The sequence below is a fragment of the Takifugu flavidus genome, chromosome 4 (assembly GCF_003711565.1).
Source record: "Takifugu flavidus isolate HTHZ2018 chromosome 4, ASM371156v2, whole genome shotgun sequence".
Taxonomy (NCBI): domain Eukaryota; kingdom Metazoa; phylum Chordata; class Actinopteri; order Tetraodontiformes; family Tetraodontidae; genus Takifugu; species Takifugu flavidus.
In genome coordinates this window covers 16,734,700-16,752,883 of record NC_079523.1, presented here as the reverse complement: position 1 = coordinate 16,752,883, position 18,184 = coordinate 16,734,700, and the positions used below count along the sequence as shown (strand labels likewise).

General features: G+C 43.2%; 1 protein-coding gene across 2 annotated transcripts in view; it reads right to left on the bottom strand.

Moving 5' to 3' along the window:
• igsf21a (immunoglobin superfamily, member 21a) overlaps positions 1 to 18,184 on the bottom strand; it is a 113,132-nt gene that overhangs the window by 92,989 nt on the left and 1,959 nt on the right. The gene's annotated exons all lie outside the window — the stretch shown is intronic.

Below are 18,184 nucleotides of genomic sequence, written 5' to 3'. Positions count from 1 at the left end.
CCGCCTCAACAATGGAAGCACGGAACATGGTCCACTCGGACACAATGTCTCCCGCCTCCCCCAGGACATGGTCAAAGCTCTCCCGGAGGTGTGAGTTGAAGCTCCTTCTGACAGGAGACTCTGCCAGGCATTCCCAGTAGACCCTCACAATACGTTTGGGTCTGCCGGATCTGTCCAGCATCCTTCCCCACCATCGGAGCCAACTCACCACCAGGTGGTGATCAGTTGACAGCTCGGCCCCTCTCTTCACCCGGTTGTCCAGAACATAGGGTCGCAAATCCGATGACACGATCACAAAGTTGATCATCGTTCTACGGCCTAAGGCGTCCTGTACACATGTTGACGCCTTTACGCCTGAACAAGGTGTTTGTTATGGACAATCTGAGACAAGCACAGAAGTCTAACAACCACTCAGGTTCAGATCAGGGGGGGCATTCTTCCCAATCACACCTCTCCAGGTCACACTGTCGCTGCCAATGTGAGCATTGAAGTCACCCAGGAGGACGAGGGAGCCCCCGGAAGGAGCACTCTCCAGCACTCCCTCTAAGGACTCCAAAAAGGGTGGAAATGCTGAACTGCTGTTTGGGCCATAGGCACAAACAACAGTTAGGATCCGTCTCCCCACCCAAAGGCAAAGGGAGGCTACCCTCTCATTCCCCTGGGTAAATTCCCATATACAGGCACTGAGCCGGGGGGCAACAAGGATTGCCACCCCTGCCCGTCGCCTCTCACCATTGGCATCTCCAGAGTGGTAGAGAGTCCAACCCCTCTCGACTGGTTCCAGAGCCCTTGCCGTGCGTCGAGGTGAGGCCGACTATATCTAGTCGTAACTTCTCAACCTCGCACACCAGCTCAGGCTCCTTTCCCATCAGAGAGGTGACATTCCATGTCCCTAGAGCTATTTTCTGCGGGGATCAGACCGCCAAGGTCACTGCCTTTGGCCGCCACCCAACACACAATGCACCCGACCCCCTTGGCCCCTCCTGCAGGTGGTGAGCCCACAGGAAGGAGGTCCCATGTTGCCTCTTCAGGCTGTGCCCGGCCAAACTCCATGGGCAGAGGTCTGGCCACCAGGCGCTCGCCAACGTGCCCCGCCCCCAGGCCTAGCTCCAGGAGGGGGCCTTGGTGACCCGCCTCTGGGTAAGGGAAACTTGGAACCAATAATCTATGAGCCATGAGCATTCATTTATGTGAAATACCACAGAAATAGCACAATCCATTTGATCATTTGCTCCCAAACTGCTTTGCGGCCCCTCTTGGTAAAATGATTTTTTTTTCTTATTATATAATGAGCAAACACACTATTTTCTGGATAATATTGCATTTAACTCTGCGTTGCCTTGGCAGAGCATCCGGTACAACTGTTCATTCCCTCTCTTTAAATAACTGCTTATATCTAGAGGAATAACTCTGCAGCACGTTATCAGCACAAGTTCTTTGTTAGGTGACAAAAAAATGACATTTTTATAGCAAAAATTGTGCTAAACTCGGATGACGAGCTCCAAATTGCATGTAAATTTGTTACCATGTCTGTGCAATTTCTCCCTGACACACTCAGTTTAGAATCAGTGTAGATTTAAAATGACATTATTCTACAGGGATGTTGCTTTTTGTAATTAATATACATTGAAAATTACCATTACCTTTTGCATCCTATCATATCCCCAAAAAAATTAATAATAGTCATAGTCATAATAGTGTAAACAATGCATCTAAATCCATGGCTTTATAGAGACTAAGCTGAAGCCATTGTGAGTGCAATAGCTTGTCTCTAGGAGAGTTATTATTACACAATATCATTATTATAGACGTTTATAGATTGCATAACAGTTGAATTGGATGGGCCGCATGCATGGAAAAAAATGATGGAGTGGCAGAAGCAATTGTCTTGCATAAGTGACTCTGTCAGAATCCTGAGCATTAAAGTCCAGAGCAATGGCTTTGCTGTTATCATGAGAGAAGGGTGGTGAGGATGGAGGGTGGTGAAGAGGTGTGTGAGGTCCGAGTGGCTGGAAGTCAGGCATCCATCGAGACTAGGAGACTGGCATCCATCATTGAAAGTTCATTTCAAGGCCAAGCTCGGCCAGAGAAAGGAGGAGTCGGATAATGTTTGCTTTTTGGATGTGTTATTGAAAATAGATAGAATATGCAAAAGGACTCTCATGTATTTACTAAAATCAAGTAATTACTGAACCAGGCATATTTAAATGATGCACCGATTCCAAAGAACAGAAATAGTTCACAATACAAGTGAACAGTGTTTCATTCTATATGGCCAATCCTCTAATGGTACATAAGCCATACAGCTGAAGAAACCAGGTAAGTCAAATAATATTACCTTGACTATGAGACAATAGTCTTTATGGTGCACCAACAGTCACAGGCTTATAAAATCTGTGGTACTGTGTCCAGTCTGACTGGGGTGTTGGGGTTCCATACACATCTCAAGAATATCTCCTTTCACTTACTTGTGGACTTAACCAGTTGTGTGAATGCTATTTACAATAATTGTTTACTTAAGGCAATGAGAAAAAAAAATGGTGATCCCAAAAATGAAAGCTACAAGCAACGAAAGTTCAAAACCATCTACCGAGCCAGTTCTGGCTGTTTACTGATGGGCCCATCTGGGCTCTTTTTCCCATCTTTTTCTGTTTTTTATTCCTTCTTTGGTTCTAGTCTCTGACTGAGAATCTGCCTGATTCTGCCTGTTCTCCTGTTGCCCCCATCTGGACTAAAGAGCTTGTCTCCCAGATTTTGATACCATCCTCTGTCTTTCATGCTGGAATGGTCGCTAGAGAAATGAAAGAAAAGGCCAGCTTTCAATTTTAAGATTTTAAACATAAGACAGTCCAGATGCTGTTAAGGAAACAAGCTCCTTAGCAGCCATTTCAAAGAGCTGTTAAGTTAGGCCTTGTTTTTTGGTAGGAGCACTTATATACTTTTCTTCCCATAAGTAGATCTAGCCAATATCTTAAAAAGGACTAATTAAAATTATAATTATAATGGTGCTTGGTATTATTTAAAACTGCCAATGAAACTGATCTTTTGATTCATCCCTTTGGCTCCATCCTTGAAAAAACCTTGGAAACCTAACCCTAACCCCGAACCCTATCCCTAGCCCCTAACTCTAGCCCTAACCCGAACCCTAACTGTCTGACCTTCAGAAATTCTTATTTCAGAAATGTGTTATAGTTTTCAATGTACCAGAGCCCCAGAGCTGCTGCTCCTTCTGCTTTCTTATTCTTTCACCAGAGAGACCATGTGACCCTAAAAAACTACTGCATCCATCCATCATCCATTCATCCACCCACCCAACCACACCTCCATCCAGCATCATCCATCATCTATCCATTCGTCATCCACCCACCCATCCATCCATCCATCCACATCCATCCATCCATCCATCCATCCATCCATCCATCCATCCATCCACCCACCAATATAATAACAATAAAAACAATTGTGACAAAATTGCAAAAAACAAATGTGAGTGAGCAAGGAATTGAATGTGAATGTGTGTGTGGGGAGGGGGGGGGCAGAGCCTGACCACAATAATGAGTCTTTAAACATTTTACTTTAGACAAATATAGCTCCCTTTAATAGCTTAACGATATTCTAAGATCCTTCATATTGTCCACGGTGTTCTTAATCAAACATGTCAAACACCAATTTAAAGACTTTTCCAGGGTAAAACAGATGGCAGAGATTAAATAAATCAAATACTAAGTGACTGATCTGCAGGTAGATTCGTACTCACATGTGGACTAACTGAATCATTAACTGAAGAGATATTGGTTTCATTTCCATATAGTTCTATATATTTTTATACCTGTCATAAAAGCCTTCATCTCGTCTTGACGTATAGTTGCAAGGTAAAGGTTTCAAACCCTTTGGATTACTTGGATTTCTGCATACATTGATCACAGAATGGGTTCTGATCATCAATACTGCACAACTAATTACATGTTTTAAAGTTTTTATTGAACACAGCATGTAAACATTCAAGTATAGCTTGGAAAAAGTATGTGAACCCCCATGCTAAGACTTTGTCAGGAGCTAATTGCAGCCAGCAGTCAGCCAACCTGGAGTCCACTCAATGCCAGGAGAATTCAGGTTGGTCAAAGCTGCCCTCTCTAAAAAACACACCCCAGCTCTGGGTTTGCTGTTCTCCATAAGGACTGCCCGATGTGATCCATGCCTCACACAGAAGAGCTCTAGGAAGACCTGTCCTAGAACCAAGAAATGTTGACCTTCATGAAGCTGGAAAGGGTTCAAAAACATCTCGAAAAAAAAAAAAAATTATATATATACTCTGTGATTTTATCTAAGCTGATTCAAAATCAGCTACAGAAAGTGCTGCACCTCTGCAGTTAAACTGGACAAGGTCAAAGCAAAGATATACCACGAAAGGCTTAAGTTGTCCATTCACTCTCTACTGATGCTTATTACAGTGTAAAAATGCTTTGGTGGTTTAAACAGGCTCAGGGGCTCAATAGCACAGCTAGAAAAGCACACTGCTAATCATTTTCAATTCAAAGTTTTGAAAGCAGCAACACCTACTTTGGAAGTTTTAAATGGATGCCACTGACGCTACCTTCACCTTGCTTTTAATTCTCTGATGGACTGATTCTGTTACATATCATCACCTCAGAGGCTCAGTAACGGCCCGCTTGGTCACTCAGGGCTGTCTGGGATCGTTTCTGAATATTAAACAATCTTGAGGATAATCACATGGCCTCCTCTCTGCCAGCTACGTCCTGCATCACGGCAGTGCGTGAGCAGAGCCTGTGGAACGCTTCGCAGTCTCCGTTACACAGAATCAGGAAGTCAGAGATGCTGCTCCGTCAATGGAAAAAGATCAAAACCTAACAACAATAATACTGTAACACTTTGCTCTTTATTAGGCTATATCTGCGAGGTTACAGCTGCTGCAATTTGTGTGATATACTCAAATTAAATTAACTGCTTTGTGGCTTCTATCATGCTGAGTCAACTGTATGAGGGGCTTTAAAAGAAACTAAGATGAAAGAGCAGTGGGGTTTTCACTAATTCTGTCTGCTTGCTTGATAAGAAGAACTCACCACGACTGCAGGGCTAGCCCGAAATGTCAATTTATATATATGTATGTATATGGAAACTGGATAAAGGGAGAGTAGGTGCAAAGGAGGTACAATAGGAATTCAAGCTATTCTTCATTAATCATGAGAAATACACTAACTGGCCCATGGGCATTATTGCTTGGCTGGTGTTGGGCTCTGGGGGAGCAAAAATAATTGCACACCAAATTAAATTTCACACATCAAAATATGTTCCTCTTCCTTTAGACTTCCATTAGATTTTTTTTTTTTAAACAAAAGCAGGCAATGACCTCTGCTTTGCTAGCATTGCAGTTATTTGTTTCATATAACACATTTAAATACTCACCACTTGTAATATATGAATAAATAATTGCAGGAAAGGACAGCGATATGTTCACCATTGTGGTTCGTCTAAAAGAAAAGACTGTTTACTTTAATTGTGTTTCATCACTGTCACCCCTGTCTTGGTGGTCTTTAAGTAGCCACAGTGTGCGGTTTATTGCACAAACATGTTCATAGTGTGTTTTGGGTGGATTTTATAATATTGATGACAAATCACCTTTTATTTTTGTAATTTTGACAGTTTTTTTTTTAGTTTCCTCCCGTGAGCTTTAGACATGAACTGTTGTGTTTATTTCAAACAAGCTAATCGTAAAACATTAGCAACGTGTGCATTAACACAGTTAAAGATAAGATAAACTTTATTGATCCCACATCGGGGAACTTCTGTTGGGCTTTCTGGTTTGTGTCTGTCTTTGGCCTGCAGGGTGTGGTGTTGAGCACAATTGGGTGCAGCTGGCACTGCAGGTGGGCGCACCTGTAGGCAATTTACATCTTGCTGCCTATTTAAGCAGGTTGTGCCTGTCTGTCTGTTTGTGTGGGGAGTGTGTTTGTTTGTCTAGTGTGGGTGTTTGTTTGGGTTCCTTGGTGTTGGTAGGGTGTCTGTTCGTGGTGAAGCTGTTTGGTCACTTTCCCTGTCGTGTGTTGGTGCTCTGCGTCTCCTGGAGGGCCACTCCTGTTCCCAAGCTTCCGGTTTCCCTGGAGGACCGCTCCTGTTCCTGTGTTCCTGTTGCCCTGGAGGGCCGCTCCTGTCCCCAAGCTTCCGGTTTTTCTGGAGGGCCGCTCCTGTTCCTGGTCTCCTAGAGGACCGCTCCTGCTCCCCTTGCAGCCTAGGAGGACTGCCTCTGCCTCGGGGGCTCGCCGGTCCTGGAGGACTGCTGCGGGTTGAGGACTCACCGGTGTTCCGAGTTCCCCACAGTCCAGGGGGACTGCGTCTGGTTGGGGACTCGCCGATGGACCTGTGACGGGCGGACGCTGCCTTCCGATCCCCCTGCGGTCCAGGAGGACTGTTTCCTGTCGTCAGTGTGTGCTCCCCTTCCCTGTAAATAAAGCTGACTACTCCACCACTGTGTCCTAGCCTGCGTTCGGGTCCTCTACAACCATGTATCGTAACAACTTCACATGTTACAGAGGTAGCCCGTGGTGTACAGTACAGTATAGCACTAAAATAAAAAAATAAAGACTCTTATTATGTAAATTATACAGAAATTAAAAATTATATACAGAAAGGAATGTCAGACAATATGAAGAAAAATGAAGGTGCAAATAAGAAAGGTATTTCTTATTCTACCTAGTGGTCTTGAACACAAAGTGGGTTTTTACTGACCTTGAATCCTGCCTATTTGAAGTAACAGTTGGGAGAATTCTCATCATATATGAAAGTATTTATTCTTTTATCCAACCAAGATATCATAATAATAAAGTCACAGCCTTGACTGCTCTCTTTAGAATTACATTTACACTTTTATTAAATCTCATCAACTTATACCCTTGACAACCCTCCACTTTTAATGTACTGCTGAATAGTAACTCTCCAGAGCAAAGCATAAGAGTCACCGTATTACCTGTGAAAATAAATCATCACCTAAGATTGAGAAAATTTAATTTAAGCTTAACTAAAATGCTTTAAATAATCAGTTTTATCCTCATATTACAATGCAGCATAAGAATCTAAAGGTCACAACCAACTTTGGCTTCAATCGACCTTCTCCTGAGTAAATAAAATCATTTCAGTACAACTCATGAACTCATAAGTAGGTTGAAGAAGCTCCTTTTCACCTTACTGAAAACACAAACTCTTGAATGTCTCTTTACTTTTGACACAATTCTCTAATAATTAATGAAAGATTACCATTACAGAATCACTCTTTGTGTGAACTTTTTAACCAGAAATTCATGGATAAATGAAATGATAAAAGCCTATTAAAGATAAAGGTGAAAATGGGATGTATGAATGTGCGCCGCACTCTTTAATGTGGACACTGAAAGATTCTTGCCAACAGGACACAATGCTCTGATTTCTCTCTTAAAGGCCAAATGCTTCCTTACAAAAGATGAAATATGGACACCTTGTGAGTTTTAACCACAACCTTTCCCCCACATGAACCCTCAGTCTTGGACGAGATCTCAAACAGTCGCTCGGACATGTCCACATGGATGCAGGATCACCACCCCCAATTGAACCTTGGCAATAAGGATCCTTCCATGTCAAAATTGGCCCCAACCATCGCTGTTTGAAATATTGGAGTCATGATGATGAACGTTTCTGATCATTTGGCCTCAGTCTCTCAGTTGTGCCTCATTCAACATCAGGAAAATCAGGCTGTTTCTAACTCAACATGACACCAAGCTGTAGCTCCAAGCCACAGTAATCTCCCGCATTGACGACTGATAGTCCAGAATGTGGTCGGTGCGTCTGGTCTTTCACCAGCCCAAGTGGGCCCGCTTCACTCCGCTGCTGACTGGGCTCCACTGGCTGCCTCTGGCTGCCCGCATTAAGATCAAGTCACTTCAGTCCCGTCTCCTCTCCTTAACTACTTCATCCTTCTTGGGGGTCACAGGGAGGGTCCACAATGGCTGAAGGCAGGTCCCACCCCTGGATGAGTCCCCAGTTCATGGCAGGGCCCCAGATGAGCATTTGTGGGTTGGGTACCTTGCTCAAAGGCACCTGGCAGCGCTCTGTAGGTGTTCTGGCACTTCCCCCTACTACCAGAACACCTTCCATGTGTTGTCTGCACTGGGACTCAAACTCAGAACCCTCCACTACTCAGCCCAGGTCCAGAGAGGGTGAGCTGCCAGCGCCCAAACTCTGACCTAGCTGGATCAGCTGCCTCTTACTTGAGCAGTCTTGAATGAGCCCATGCTAGCCCTCTTCAGTTGGTTCGTTCCACACAAGAGGCCCTTGTTCCTCTGTGGTGGGACCACCTCAGGAGCTCTGTCAGATCCGCGGCAACACCCTCTTCCTTCAAAAAGCTCTTGAAATCACCGCTCTTCTGAGAGCACCTGCTCCCCTAACAGCACTCATTTTTCTCCTCCAATCACTATTCACCTCTACTCTCCTTCATACCCCTCTTCAATCTCTCTCCACAGCACTGCGCTCTTGGTAGTTGCACTAGTACTTGGTAGTTTAAAGAGCATGCCTCACACTTGGACCATAAGCTTGTATTTTATTCACATTTCTCTTGATTGGCTTGATTGAGTCTCTCACTGTAAGTCACTTTGGACAAAAGAATCTGCCCAATGTTGTTTTAATCATTCTTGTGGAATCTCCGGGTAAATTTGAGTCCTTTCAAATTTCTGTTCCACATGATTTAAACAAAAGAACAATTGTGTTGTTACAACTATATCGTTTGCTGGCCCGGTATATTTTAATCCTTTGGTTAGCTGTTGTTTTGCCTCCTGGTTGAAGCTTGAAAAATAGAATTAAAATTCAGCACCATGAAGCCTTTTCAAGACATAGTTAAAGCGAGGGGAGTTTATAGACCATTTCTTCATCTGGCACAATTTATAGTGGTTTTGTGTTAAAATCCCCAAAAAGATTTCTTCTAAACCAAAAGACACAAATAGAAACGAGGCACAGTTGTACTTGTATATACGTTCCTGTCTTAGCATCTGTATTGCTTTAATTCATTGACTGACTTGTCAATGTGACGTTTGTCTGCCCTGGGACTCAAACCAAGACCCCTCTGCTCCTCTGTCCAGCTCCCAAGAGACTGAGTTGCCGCCGCCAATTATCTATCTATCCATCTATCTATCTATCTGTCTGTCTGTCTGTCTGTCTGTCTGTCTGTCTGTCTGTCTGTCTGTCTGTCTGTCTGTCTATCTATCTATCTATCTGTCTATCTATCTATCTATCTATCTATCTATCTATCTATCTATCTATCTATCTATCTATCTAATCAGCTGGGGGGGGGGGGGGCTACCTTGGCTTCGTCCGCATGCAGCACCCTTCCTGTGACCCCACAAGGGAAATAGTAGTCAAGAAAAAAAGGTTGACATTCTGAGTTATTTATGTTATACTACGAGATGCATCTGAACTAGAACTGAATTTTTTTATACTTAAGTATTTTTAAACATACACATCCATGTGATTTTAACTATAGAACATAGAGGCTACAGCAAGTATGCCTCCGAGGAGTTTGCAACAGTTAATAGACTGTTATAGACTTTTCAAGGTGTCATCCATCAACCACTCTCACTCACTCTCGCTCGTTGTGTCTCACCTTTGGTCTTTGAAGCAACCTGATGAGTTATAACGTCAACGTGTTGTTTTATTTTGACACATTTAAAGACATAACTTCTTTGCATAGTGCAATCTGCACATCTCTGCATGTTAAACCTAAATGGAATGAAGTCAAACTTGTTCTGATGGGTTTAGTCAGTTAACTCCGGATTTACAGTAAAGAGATAATCATGCTAATGAGTCAGAATGCCTCGTACAGCTCTACAACACAAACCAGAGAAAACACCAAAGCTATTGCTGATTTAATTAGCTCCAATCAAAAAAAGCTTTTAAAATTCAAAGGTTTTTCATTCATTAACATAAAATTAGCAAAAAAAAAGCGCAGTTGGTAGGGAAAAGAAAAGTTAAAACAATTGCTGCAAAAGAAATAGGAGGAACATCTCATACATGCCACCTTGAAAAAGATTGTTTTCAGATATTGGTAGCTTGTCTGTAAATGTGAAAGCATTAAAACCAGACGCTTGTGCACTTCATCACACTCAGAACAGGACCCAGTCCTAAATTATTTTGCTTCACGCTAAATGGTAGCCAAGGGAGATGCAGATGGCCGTTCCACATCATTACTGCAGGTCCGCAGCTATGTTTTATTCTGTTATGAGAACTTTACTCACAACCACATATTTTCCAAGTCAAATCAATACCGACAGTATTATCAGAGGAAATAAATGAGTTAATCTACATGGAGAAAGAAGGCAGGGTGTAATAATCTCAGGCAACCTGCCAATGTTAAGTTTCATTGCAGAAAATGTGAGCCAAATAATGATATCCCACCTCCAAGATTAGCAGATGATCTCTGTTGGGATACGTCTAATGAATTCTGTCATTGGTTGCAGACGTGATACAGCTGCTCAACTACGACCTGCTAACGTGTCTGGGGATCAGTGTTCCCTCTAAACTGCGCGCTTGCGCAATCGCGCACTGCTTGCACATACTCAGGGCACAAGAAAATCTATGCAGCGCACAAAATAAAATTCAACAAAAACATATTAATTAATATCTAATTTTAGAACTGATATGATCTAGTTAATTAGACCAGTAATATTGTTTTCTGTAGCATTTCGCAACGTAACTCAGGTGTCGACAGGTGTCCAGCCAATAATCCGATACAGTTCACTTACGCTACGCAGCCAATCAGCATTGACAGTGTTTGCGTATGTGCCCCGCCTTTACTCGCCGTGCACGTTAGCTAGCTAACAACAGTGCAGCGGAGTTAAGAGACGCAAATGCTAATCCCTTATCATGGCGAAACAAACAAACAGAGACACATCCACTCATCAAGCCAAAATAAAAAAGAAATTCGGTTCTTTTAATATGGAATGGAAAGCAGGACTCTCACATAGAACATAGTACACATCTCATGAACAACAAGATTTTTGTCTTTTCATTTTATGTGCTGCTGTCATTTGATTCTTTTAATAAGCCATGTAACTTGCTATGATCCAAGGTTTTGAACAAGCGTGATACTGGTGTGTGGCCACAGCATACCCATCTGATGTTGCTCACAGTGGTCCTCGGTGTGCTCAGGGAGCTTGTGTGTCTGCTCAGACACATGAAAAATTAGAGGGAACATTGCTGGGGATGCCGTCACGTTTCGCAGTCGCGCCTACAGATGGAGACCATCTTTCAAGCGACGCACTGCCGACTCAGCCTTTTTTTCCAATCATCACAATTTACGTCTGTTTTATATTTCTATCAATATGCAGTGAGGGAGTGTATTCTCACATCTTTGGTTCCTCCAGTTTCAATGTCATAAACACAGCTGATTCAATAAAAATGGAAAAAAGAGTCAATCTAAGCTGGAAAATTATCAGTGGACCAGTTTATATACAGTTTATGTTAAAATAAAAGCTACAGGGCAAAAAAAGCAATGCACTACTACGATTGTGACATGTACTACTGTGGTTCATGTTAGCAAAATTGTACACTTTTGCATTTTTGCAATAAAAGGCAACTATGATTATTGAGTGAAATATTACCAAACTTCACTTCAAATGTTGCTGCCCAAAATGGCGTAAAAATATCAATCTAGACTCCCAGATGCCAATGTGTTTGATGCTCTTGCACTCATGCACCCGTCGAGTTATAAATCAACATTTATGCTAATTTAGAATCGCGGCCTGTTGCCAGTTAAATATATCTGCATTGTCAAAGTTATCGTAGATCTTTTTTTCTTGAACTTATACAACTTGTAATTTGATCTGTGCACTGAGGTGAGCCTGAGAGTTGAAGGTGGTCCGTTCCCAGTGGCAAGTGAGTGACGAAGGGTGTGTTTTCACTACCATGATTTTAATTTCGACTCATTAACATGATCTGAGATTTTGGTAGCTCGCCACTATTTTGATTTGCTGCCCCAAAGAGAAACACAGAGAAAAACAAAAGACAGCCATCATCTTTTCCAAGAGATGAGGTTGAATTAGTATCCTCTGTTAACAAACAAAAAATAATCAGCAGCTGTGATTATATGAACAGCAGTGGTTCTCCTAGACACTTAAGCCCCCTGTGATGAAGCATGACTATCCACAAATGTGTGGCGCTGTTTACAAAGGAGGTTGAATAACTGCACAATGGTAGGATTAGTGCTGCTTCTTTACTCCACGCGGCACTGTGTTGATAAATTCATACAAATAATTCCCATTTATAATGCTTTGTGATTTTTGATAAATGAAGGATTAAAAAAATATTAGGAGCATTACAACTTGTCCTACAAAACTTTGAGAGGAATAGTTGCCTTTTCATTATCTCCACACACCACCAGTCTGTGAGGCAACGTGAGCTGGCCTACATCTGTAGGGGAACCACTTCAGGGACCGAGAGGGATGCCACTGAATTATTGGCCCTGAGCACTTCCACGTCTCTCTTTAGCATGGCCTTAATCATTTGATCGTAAAGGGCATCGCTGCTTGATAACCCAACATAATTTTGTTCTTTCATATATTTTATATATGTAAAAACTCCTTTGCTGATGAAGGCAACTGTGGCAAAATAGGATTTTCAGTGATACCTACACATGAATGGTAATGGTTCTAATCAGACACAACCCTGAAACCCACCCTGTCCAGACAGTCTGTGCCAACCCTGGACGTGAGTCCAAAGGGCTGGAGTACGGGGCAGTGGTAGCAGCTTCAGCCATCTTCTAAGGTGTGGCCTGCTGGGCTGGGGGCAGCATGGACAGGGACAGCAGGAGGCTGTCCTGAACTGTCCAGGCTGAAGGACAACACCTTCTCACTTCTCCATGAAACTGAGAAAAAATAAAATAAAATGTATATAGGGTACAGGCCAAAAGTTTGGACACACCTCATTCAATGGCTTTTCTTTATCTTCATGACTATTTACACTGTAGATTCTCGCAGAAGGCATCAAAACTATGAATGACCACATGTGGAACCATGACCTAACCATGACAAAAGTGTGAAATAACTGAAAACATGTCTTAGATTGTAGTTTCTATAAAGTCTCTTTTTCTCTTTCAAAGAGCTTCAGAAGGTGTTCACCAGAAATGGTTTTCTCTTCCCAGGTGGGCCTTGTCAGGGTTGGGGGCATCGGTCGGGTTGTTACACAGCCGACAGCCTTGTCGGACAACTGTTAGTATTCATATTAGGAGGAGTGTGTGTGTGTGTGTGTGTGTGTGTGTGTGTGTGTGTGTGTGTGCGTGGATGTGTGTGTGTAGACAGTTTAGGGCTTCACCTTTCTCTGGTACGGTAACAAGAAAATGTCCCTAATGAGTAAAGATTCATTGTATCTGATGTGACAAAACCAATTTTGCTTTTCCAGAGTTACTTGAAAAGCCGATAACTGGTAAGTTTGTTGATGCTTAGACTCCATTATTCCCTCATGTGGCCCGTGACAGATTTTTCAGCAACGTGACACAACTGGGATGTATGCCTTTGAAGAAACAGAGAGGCAGGTTTTTTCTCCAGATTAAAGTCTTGACAACTGAATGAATGGTTGATGTCTATATCACTTCAGAGATGAACTTATAAAACTGATAGCAAAATAAATATACAGCCAAAATCTTGGCATGACAGGAGAAAAAATGAATATTTTGTGTGTTCAGGAGACTAGGGGGGAGGTTAGCAAGGCTAGAGACATAGAGGCAGAGCTTGAACTGATCTATCATGGTGTGGATGGGAAAAGAAGTGGAGAGAGAAGTGTGCGGAGGTGAGGTGAGTATCAGAAATTGAAGAGGTGATGTTCAAAGTTGTTAGTGGTGATGCCCACAGGTCGGATGTGAGAGTGCTGATGGGTGCTGGTTTAAAGTTGAAAAGACAGAAAAAGAAAGAAACTTTAGTTTTGTCACTACTGTATTTTCACGACCATAAGGCGCACTGTATTAAAAAGCGCAGTCTCAGTTATGGGTGCTATTTCTGTATTTAAAACATACATAAGGCGCACCGCGCATGCCGAAACATACAGTCAAAAATGACAACGGAAGTAAAACCGTGAGTTTCGACACATTTAATGAACAAAATATTCATTCTTCCGCCACAAAACCATCAAAGTTTTCATCTTCTGTACCTGAATTAAACAGCTGCACTATTTCAATGTCCAACATCCCGAATTCCTCTTCTTAATCATATGAATCGGTCTCGCCGACCGGTTCCGCTTCAGCATTGATTTTGTGAAAGCTCTTCCAATACATGAAGACGGTATCATAGCCCATGCGTCTACAATCCACCCGCATATGGTGGCATAACTTGCCCGCCGCTGCCTCATAGTCTTTGTGAAGGAGTGTTCGCCTTCCGTCATCCAGCGCTCTGTCCGTTTCTGTGGCAGCCGAGAACCACAGTGAACGACGACTTCTCGTGCCCCGTTGTCCGTATCACCACTGTGCTGGTCCCTTTTCTCCACTTTGTGGGTCAAAGGGATGTTAAAAGTCAGAGGGATCTCATCCATGTTGGTGATGTGGCTGGGCGCGGTTATCTTGTCGCGGCAGTAGGTGCGGAAGATGGCCACCCTCTCCTGGTTAGGGTTAGGGAAGATGGCCACCCTCTCCGGTAGGGTTAGGGAAGATGGCCACCTCTCCTGGTTAGGGTTAGGGAAGATGGCCGCCCTCTCCTGGTTAGGGTTAGGGTTAGGGAAGATGGCTGCCTCTCCTGGTTAGGGTTAGGGTAGGGAAGATGGCCGCCCTCTCTGGTTAGGGTTAGGGTTAGGGAAGATGGCCGCCCTCTCCTGGTAATCCGCTGACAGCCGCTGCGCAACAGTTGTCCTCGCGCGTAGGGAGAGATGTCGCCTCCTCATAAAGCGAAAACACTACGATTGCTCGATTGCCATTTTCAGCCGCATATTCGATGGCCTGCAGTTTAAAGTAAGCCTCATTCATACGCGTCTTGCTTGATCGGTGCCATTTTAGGGGATCCTTACGCGTAGGTGTGCCGTAACGATTGGCGGAGCATTTACCGTAGTGCACCCACCAAAGGCGCACAGCAGATTTTGGAACTCCACACACAAGGCGCTCCATATTATAAGGCGCACCGTCGATTTTTGAGAAAATCTCAGTGTTTTAGGTGCGCCTTATAGTCGTGAAAATACGGTATACATCTGTTGTATAATGACGTTACAGGGCCAGACAGAAGGTTAGTCCTGTGTGGATGCAGCTTTTGGCAGTCCAACATGTTCCCCTTATAGAAGACAGCTAATGTGTTGAGCAAGTGACAGCAGGTTTCTGTGTCTGGGCACAAAAACACAGAAGTAAAGATAGTAGCTACTTTCATCCGGACGAGGAAGAGTAGCGGCTGAGCTACTGGAGACTGGAGGCACAGGTGGACCACACCATGTTGACACAATGGAATATGAAGGAGATCGGTGACAGCAAAGTATAGTGGAAGAGATGAAGAGGGCACCACAGACACAATGAACTGGTGGGAAATAGTGTAACAATACCAGTAAGAAAGTGCTTTGTCATCTTCAGGTAGGAGTAAAGACAGAGGGTCAAGAGGTACTTGCAGATGTGTCATTTGGACGAAATGAGATAAAAAAAAGACTTGGTGGACAGAGCAGTGGGACACTAAGAGGAATGGAAAGGTGAAGGTGGGGAACACAATTGAAGTCTGTATGATGACCTGCTAGGTTGGACAGTAAGGAGGGAGAGAGGGATTTATAGAAGTCGGCCAGGCAGAGAGACAGAGATGGGAGGACATGTAGCGGGTTAGCATTACTAAAACAGTGGTGCAAATGTATTAACAGGAGCCAAATTTGTGATTGAAGGTTCTGGGATCCAAGCCCATGAATGTTCTCCCCATGAATGTCTGGGTTCTCTCCAGGTAGCTTGGCTACGTGCATGACATGCATGTGGGGGAGTAAGTGAATTTGCAAGACTCATTTTTGAGTTAGTGGCTTTCTTGTCTTTGCATGGTGGCCCTGTGATGAGCAGGCGACATGTCCAGGGTGCACCCTGCCGCTCGGCCAAAGGCAGCTGAGAGCCCCTGTCCGGGAAAAACTGCCTTACAGGCCATCATGTCAACAGTCTGCGAGAGGCTGTAAAATGGTCCAGGACATCTATTGGAGCTGTGTGGCACAGGGAAGGTGAAGCTATGACAGAGGAGTTCAAGGTGGAGGAAGGACTGCAGGGAGAAGCCCCTCTTGTTCACTGTAGCGATGGGCAGGCTGACAGATGAGGTTAGACGGGATTGTCCACAGAAAGCGACGTTTGCAGATGACGTGGTGGGAACAGGTGAAATGAGACCGACGACCTGTGTAATGAGAGGGGATCAGGTGAGTTCACGGGGATGGAGAGAATCAGGAGTGAGAACATCACAATTACAGCACATTAGATGTTTTTGAAGATAATGTTAGAGAGACCTGTAGTAAGGTGATGTGCGAATACTACAAATACCAGAATGCTCTGTTAGTGTTTTGGTGTGTAAATCCACACTCCACATCAGCTGGTGTTGGCAATGCACCAATTTGTGGCTTGCCAACCACCAAGAAAGAGGAAGTAGTCATAGCAACCTTATATGCTAATGCTAATTCTGGCACCGCACTACACCTCTGAAAAATGGTAAAAATAAAGGCTGAAAATAGGACCTTTCTGAACAGGTAGGAGGCAGAATATCTGTTTAGATATGTAAAAGACGGACCTGTTTGTCTTGTATGTGGAGCCAATGTGCATTACAAGGAGAAGAACAACAGATGACGCTATAAAACGCAACACCAAGACAAGCACAAGCACCTGGAAATGACTCAAAGGTGTTGAAATTTAAAAGAGAAGAAATTAATGCCAGTGATGTGTTTTTTTTATTTTAATTTCGCTTTTGCATGTGTGCAATAATAAATGATATATTGTATTGTATTAAGCTTTGCTTGTTCCATGTTCAGTTGTTGAGCAAAACTAGTTTGGGTCCATGTCAAAAGGTTCCCTGTTATAGCTGCAGGAAGACTTTTATCAATAAATATCAATGTTGGCCCGTGACTTTGTCCCAGTTTTGAATTTTGGCCCACTGAGTATTTGAGTTTGACACCTCTGCTCTCGGAGAACCAGAGGAAGATCAGAGAGAAATTTAATTGATTTGGCAGATAGTTGGTCTGAGATAAGAGGATGCTATAGGGTTAGACGGCTAGAAACATCTCAAGGGAAGAGCTGAGAGCGAGAGTTTAGCAATTGAAGTTCCATTTTGGCTCATTTTAGCTCTTTTTTGGGGGGGGAGGGGAGACCCAACAAAGTCAAAATTCTAAGTATGAGATATCATGAGATAAATGCATGCTGAGTCACACCTCCTCTGCTTTCGATGATCACATAAGCTCAAACTGTAGACCTGAAGCCATAAACAACCCTTTTCCTCTGAGCAACACTGACCTTTCTGGGTCAAACCTGCTTCATGTTGGAATGGGCCTTTTTCTTCACAATAAATGGGATTTAATGTTACAAGAAGCTCCTCAACAAAAGAGGTTCTCATCAAAAAATAGTCTTCAATCTCAGTTGATTAGCGTTCTCTGTTCCTGAAGTATTGGCCAGCAGGTTGCAGGTTAATTACTCCTGTTGGAGGACCGTACTGGAAAATCCTGAGCTGCGTTTGAATCTCTGTTAGTCTTTCACCATTTCATTGTGATGTTCTTTAATTTCATTGCATGAAGTCCTTGTTACATCAGCAATTTCAATACAATGCTCAAATGGTGCACAGTGTGATCAAATGTATAACAACATATAACATTTAACGATAATGCTTTTTTTGCTCAAACCTGCACTGTTGCAGACACACGCTGGATGATGGACAGCATATTGATAGTTGTTGCTGGCTGGCCAGAACCCAAGAGCTGGAGCAAACAGTGAAGACAACATCTAATCTCTTTTATCATCATTTTCCATGACGGTAGCGAGCCGAAGAGCTGATGCTAGTCCTGCGGTTGTCAGATAGCGCCACACTCACACCCTTTTTCCCAGCCTATACTTTGAATCTTTATGCATCTGTATGTGTGTGTGTGTATATATATGTGTGTGTGAGTGTGTGTATGTATGTATGTGTGTGTGTGTGTGTGTATGTCTATATATATATATAATATTTTATTATATTATATTATATTTAGGTTT